The following is a 6,928-nucleotide window of genomic DNA, read 5'->3' as shown; positions in this document are numbered from 1 at the left end:
AAAAAAAAAAAGGTGTACAGTAACAGTCTTCCCCTTAGAGTTGTTAGATTTAGCCTATGGAATGCAGGATAAAGATACCTTCAAAAAAAAATCTAATGCTGGGCTATCCCACGGAGTATTCATTAACTCCTTCATTCATAATCCTTTTATCTATTCATTCATGCTTCAAACATTAATTAAGCTTCTACTACATTTCAGACCTTCTGGTGTCAAAGAGGAATGAAACTTGGTCCTGCACTTAAGGCATTTTGGAGTTTTTAAAATTTCATGTCCATGATTACAGCTGTGCAGGAATTACGACGAAACTCCAAGGTTGCTTTAGAGGCATCTGCAGGTACCCTAGCATGAGTAACTGAAGCTGTAGAAAGGCATTATAGTTTTATTTTGGTAAACTCTCCCTTTTGAATGGTGAGATTAAAATCTAATTTGCCTTTGCATGGGTCAGGAAAAAAAAAAAGGCAAAAATCAAAATTGCCGGAAGTAACAATATTCTTGGATCAGGTCCGTGCTCCACCCCTGACAATCAAGGAAAAACACCTGGAAAGGGGATTGGTGAGGTCAGAGAAAACTCCCTCCCAACCACTTTCCACATTTTGTGGGGCTTTTCCTTCGCCCTGCAGCTGAGAATGGCTGAGATCCATAAAAACAAACAAACAAACTCCTGTGATTAATTTTTTAAAAATCAGTTAGGAAGAAGAGGCAGGGCTTTAATATAAAATATTTCTTTTTCAATTATATTTTATACATCTCATATTACAAAAAAAAAAAACTAAAATGGGAGCAAAGATATATAGGAATAGTAGGACCCCACTTAACCACGTTGGTTCCATGGTGTAATGGTTAGCACTCTGGACTCTGAATCCAGCGATCCGAGTTCAAATCTCGGTGGAACCTTTTAGTTTCCATTTCCCTTACAATCTCACAATAACCATGGTACTCTGAATTCTGCACTTTGTTTTTTTTAAATAAAAAACTTTCTTTTTATTTTCTACATCTATAAATATAAAAAATGTTTATAAATAGACGTGTTAATATCCTTAAAAAACAAAGGCTTACTTCAGACTTTTAAGTATAATTATTTTACACCCCTAAAGATTCTTTTTTTTTTTGAAGTGAATTTTTTTTTTTTTCCAAATACATTTGTCTCTGAGCACTTTCAGTTTTGACCACGCAATGCAAACAAACTGACTTGTAAGCTCAGGACCTTCCCATCTGTCACCAAGTGGGTGTCCATGTTCTATTCCATCAGAGTAATTTTTCTCCAAGGATGCCCGCGAGGTAATCAACGTTCATTCAGTAAACGCGCCTTTAATGAATAAACCAGGATACAGAATAAAACATGATCCATGGTTAAATAGCCACAAAAACGGAAAACGAAAGGTACAGATCTCACTGAGGGTCAGTCATGTGATCTAAAAGAAAAAAGAGAATGAAAACAAATGGGTGAGGAACTAACTGAGGATAACCAGGAGTAGCGCCCACATCAGAGGGAGGCCGGAACCCCCGCACCTCTATCCGGAGCCGTCTCTGTGAGCAAAAAAAAGATCCCAGTCTTGTGTCCTAGGCCACCCGGATAGCCTACACCCTACGGGCCGCTTCCCCCATTAGGTGAAATTTTCGATTGTGATAAAAATGCTCCCGGTATAAGCCATTACATTTTTTCATAGCTTGAGGTTTATCCAAGATATAGGAATGTAAATGTTGTTTCTCACTAGAGTCAGGAAATTTTAGTGAATTTAGCGAGGCTTTCCTCCCATGCCGCACAAAGCTGCGCGCCCTGCTCCGGTGGACCTGACGCTATAACCGGCTCCCACCCTGGGACGTAAGCGAGGGAGGCAGAGGTGGGTGGACTGCGCCGCTGTAAAGACTGTGCCAGCAGGGAGTGCCACCGACAGTCGAGTACCCAGGTCCTCCCCCTGCCTCCCAGGACTCCAGACTTACCTGGTCTATTTTTGGCAGGAGATTTAAGGCAGTGGTCCCCAATTTGTTGGTACCAGGGTCTGGTTTCGTGGGGAAAAAAAAAAAAACTTTTCCACGAAATGGGGGTGAGGTGAACTCAGACGCGCTTGGGGTCGGGGGACAGGAGGTGGAGCTCAGGTGAGCGTCGGTCGGGTTCCTGGGATTGGGACACTTGATTTCAGGCATGTCTTTGGGAACTGTTACCAGAGATAAAGAACCATAGACATTAATATTTAAGGATCCCTCGAAGAAATGACCTAGTCTCCACGCGATCCCCCCAAACTTTCCGGTGTAAAAGCTTAGTCCACCCCCACAAAGTTTCCACAACCGCGTGTTCCTCAATTTAAATATGAACACAACCAAGAATTACCAGATGTTCAAGAAAATATTTCTACAATAAAGAACAAGACCAATACAGACAGGAGGCAGGAAAAGGAACCAAGGCAAAACACATTCAATGTAAGTACCCGGATTTTTTTTTAATGTTTATTTTTTTGTTCAAATACCTATGTCTCCACCTTCTAACCACCACTTTCCCTGCCCCTCCTTCCCCACCTTCCTCCCTCAATCCTTCCACACAGTGGCTTTGCCCAAGGGTCCTTCATACAGGTTCCTTGACTTGACCCTTCCCTTCCCTTTCCCCGCCCACCTCTCCTCCTTCCCTCCTGACTCTGTTGGTTTCTTTTTTCTTTCAATGTTGCTGGTCATATTTTCCTTGCTTATTTGTTTTCTTGGTCAGGTTCCACTTATAGGTGAGATCATATGGTTTTGTCTTTTGCCCCCCGTCTTATTTCACTTAGCACAATGCTCTCTAGTTCCACCCATGCTGTCGCAAAGTTTAGTAGTTCTTTTTTTCTTTCTGCTGTGCAGTATTCCATTGTGTATATGTACCATAACTTTTTGATCCAATCATCTGCTGACGGACATTTAGCTTGCTTCCAACTCTTGGCTATTGTAAATTGTGCTGCTATGAACATTGGGTGCATAGGTTCTTTTGAATTGGTGTTTTGGCATTCTTCGGGTATAGTCCCAGCAGGGGAGTCACTGGGGCAAAAGGTAGTTCCATTTTTTGCTTTTTGAGGAAATTCCAAACTATTTTCCACAGTGGTTGCACCAATCTGCATTCCCACCAACAGTGTAGGAGAGTTCCCTTTTCTCCTCAGCCTCGCCAGCACCTGTTGGTTGTTGATCTGTTTATGATGGCCATTCTGACTGGTGTGAAGTGGTATCTCATGGTGGTTTTAATTTGCATTTCTCTGATGGCTAGTGATGCTAAGCATCCTTTAATATGTCTCTCTGCCCTCTGTATCTCTTCCTTGGAAAAGTGCCCGGGTTCTTTGCCCATTTTTTAATGGATTGTTTGTCTTCTTGGAGTAGAGTCGTGTGAGTTCTTTATATATTTTGGAGATCGAACCTCTAGCTGATGTATCATTGACAAATGTATTTTCCCATACGGTTGGTTCCCTTTTCATTTTGCTGATGTTTTCTTTAGCCATGCAGAAGCTTCTTATTTTGATGAGGTCCCACTTGTTTAACCTTTCCTTAATGTCCCTTACTTTAGGGGACATATTGGTGAAAAAATTGCTGTGTGGGATATCTGAGAGTTTCCTGCCAATGTTCTCCTCTAGGACTATGATGGTGTTGCGACTTATATTTAAGTCTTTTGTTCATCTTGAGTTTATTTTTGTGTATGGTATCAGCTGGTGATCAAATTTCAATTCTTTATATGTAGCTCTCCAGTTCTCCTAACATCATTTGTTGAAGAGGCTATTTTTACTTCAATTTATGCTTCTGCCCGCTTTGTCATATATTAATTGACCATAGAGACATGGGTTATTTCTGGGCTTTCTATTCTGTTCCACTGATCTATGTGCCTGTTCCTGTGCCAGTACAAGATTGTTTTGATTACAGTGGCCTTGTAATATAATTTTATGCCTGGTATTATGATCCCTCCTGCTTTGTTTTTCTTTCTCAGAATTGCTGCAGCTATTCGGGGTCGTTTATGGTTCCATATAAATTTTTGAAATGTCTGTTCTATTTCTGTAAATACATCATTAGTATTTTAATAAGGATTGTGTTGAATCTATAAATTGCTTTGGGTAGTATAGACATTTTGATGATATTAATTCTTCCAATCAATGAACATGGTATATGCTTCCATTTATTTATACCTTCCTTAATTTTTTTTTCAGTGTTGTATAGTTTTATGCATACAAGTCTTTTATGTCCTTGGTTAAATTTATTCCTAGGTACTTTATTTTCCTTGTTGCTATAAAAAATGGTATTTTTTTCATGATTTATTCTTCTGTTTCATTGCTGTTGTCCAAAATGGCTATGATTTCTGATTATTGACTTTGTATCCTGCTGTTTTGCTAAATTCAGTTATTAGGTTGAGTAGTTTTTTGGTGGGGTCTACAGGGTTTTCTATGTACAGAATCATGTCATCTGCAAACAATGATAGTTTTACTTCCTTCTTTCCAATTTGGATGCCTTTTATTGCTTTTTCTTATCTGACCACTGTGGCTAGAACTTTCAATACTATGTTGAATAGAAGTGGTGAAAGTGGACATCCTTGTCTTGTTGTCAATCTTAGTGGGAAAGCTTTTACTTTTTGCTCATTGAGTATGATGTTGGCTCTAGGTTCTTCATATATGGCCTTTATTATGTTGAGGTATGCCCCCTTTATTCCCATTTTGCTGTTTTCATCATAAATGGGTGCTGTACCTTATTGAATGCTTTTTCTGCATCTATCGAGATGATCATGTGGTTTTTGTCTTTTGTTTATGTGATGTATTACATTTATTGATTTGTGTATATTGAACCATCCTTGCATCCCTGGGATGAATCCCACTTGATCATGGTGGATGATCTTTTTAATGTATTGCTGGATGCGGTTTGCCAATATTTTATTGAGGATTTTAGTGTCTATGTTTATCAGTGAAATTGGCCTATAGTTTTCTTTCTTTGTACGGTCTTTATCTGGTTTTGGGATCAGGGTGATGCTGGCCTCATAAAAAGAGTCTAGGAGTCTTCCCTCCTCTTGGATCTTTTGGAACAGTCTGAGAAGGACAGGGGTTAGCCCTTCCTTAAATGTTTTGTAAAATTCTCCTGTGAAACCATCCAGCCCAGGGCTTTTTGTGCTGGGAGTTTCTTGATTACTGCTTCAATTTCCCCACCTGTTTTTGTTCTGTTCAGGCTTTCTGCTTCTTCCTCATTCAGTGTTGGAAGATTATACTTTTCTAGAAATTTGTCTATTTCATCGAGGTTTTTCCAATTTCTTGGCATATAATTGTTCATAGCAGTTTCTGACAATCCTTTGTATTTCTATAGTATCAGTTGTTATTTCTCCTCTTTCATTTCTCATATTATTTATTTGGGTCCTTGCCCTTTTATTCTTGATGAGTCTGCTTAAAAGACTTGTTGATTTTATTTATCTTTTCAAAGAACTAGCTCCTGGTTTGGTTGATCCTTTGAATTGTTCATTTTGTCTCTATGTCGTTCAGTTCTGCTCTAATCTTGATTATTTCCTTCCTTCTACTTGCTCTGGGGTTTATTTGTTGTTGTTTCTCCAGTTCTTGAAGTTGTAGTGTTAGGTCTTTTATTTGAAATGCTTCTATCTTTTTTAGGTAGGCCTGTATTGCTATGAACTTCCCTCTCAGGACTGCCTTTGCTGTGTCCCATAGATTTTGGAATGTTGTATGTTTGTTTTCATTTGTTTTCAGAAACTTTTTGATTTCTTCTCTTATCTCATTACTGACCCCTTAATTGTTTAATAGTGTACTGTTCAGTCTCCATGAGTTTGCAAGTTTTTGAAGTTTCTCTTTGAGGTTCATTTCCAGTTTCAAGCCCTTGTGGTCCGAGAAAATCCTTGTTATTATTTCAATTTTCCTGAATTTGCTGAAGCTTATTTTGTGTCCTGTCATGTGGTCTATCTTTGAAAAAGTTCAATGCTCATTTGAAAAGTATGTGTATTTTGCTTCTTTTGGATGAAAGGTTCTATTTTTGTCAGTTAAGTCCATTTGATCTAATGCATCATTCAGTTCCATAACATCCTTGTTGATGTTTTGTTTGGAAGATCTATCCATTTTGGACAGTGGGGTGTTAAAATCCCCTACTGTCAGTGTGTTGCTGTCTATATCTTTCTTGAAGTCCTTCAAGATTTTCTTTATATATTTGGGTACTCCTATGTTGGGTGCATATAAGTTTACAATGTTTATGTCTTCTTGCTGGATTCTTCCTTTTAGTATTATAAAGTGTCCCTCCGGGTGTCTTTTAATGGCCTTTTGTTTTGAAATTTATTTTGTCTGATATAAGTATTGCTACCCCTGCTTTTCTTTCTGCCCATTAGCTTGGAATATTTTTTTCCGTCCCTTTAGTTTCAATTTGTGTAGTCCTTTGTTCTGAGGTGGGTCTCCTGTAGGCAACATATGTGTGGGTCATGTTTTCTTATCCATTCAGCCTTCCTGTGTCTTTTTTTGGAGCATTTAGTCCATTTACATTTAGAGTTATTATTGATAGAAACGTATTCATTTTTACCCTTTGTACCTGTGTTCTTTTCTTTCTCACTCTTTTTCTTCACCATCTTAAAGCATATCTTGTAGTGCTGGTTTGGTGGAGATGTACTCCGTTAGTCTTTTTTGTCTGGGAAACTCCTTATTTCACCTTCCATTTTAATTGAGAGCCTTGCTTGGTAGAGCAGTCTTGGTTGTAGGCCTTTGCTTTTTATTCCTTGGGATATTTCTTGCCATTCCTTTCTGGCTTGTGTTGTTTCTGTGCAGATGTCAGGTGCTAGCCGTAACGGGGCTCCCTTGTATGTTAGTACCTGTTTCTCCCTTGCTGCCTCTAGGATTCTTTCTTTGTCTTTGATATTTGCCATTTCAATGATGATGTGTCTTGAAGTGAACTCATTGGGTTACTCTCAAATGGGGCCCTTAGTGCTTCCTGGACTTGTGAGACTTTTCTTCTCCTC

General features: G+C 38.9%; 1 non-coding gene across 1 annotated transcript; it reads left to right on the top strand.

The window, feature by feature from the left end:
• The first annotated feature begins 822 nt into the window (after positions 1-822).
• TRNAQ-CUG (transfer RNA glutamine (anticodon CUG)) lies at positions 823-894 on the top strand. The gene has a single exon. It is a non-coding gene; the product is annotated as a tRNA-Gln (tRNA).
• The last annotated feature ends 6,034 nt before the right edge of the window (positions 895-6,928 follow it).

This window comes from Pteronotus mesoamericanus, unplaced genomic scaffold (genome assembly GCF_021234165.1).
Source record: "Pteronotus mesoamericanus isolate MK-2021 breed Mesoamerican mustached bat unplaced genomic scaffold, CSHL_Meso_final contig_20, whole genome shotgun sequence".
Classification (NCBI taxonomy): domain Eukaryota; kingdom Metazoa; phylum Chordata; class Mammalia; order Chiroptera; family Mormoopidae; genus Pteronotus; species Pteronotus mesoamericanus.
The sequence above is the reverse complement of the archived record's forward strand: the minus strand, read 5'-3'. Positions and strand labels throughout refer to the sequence as shown.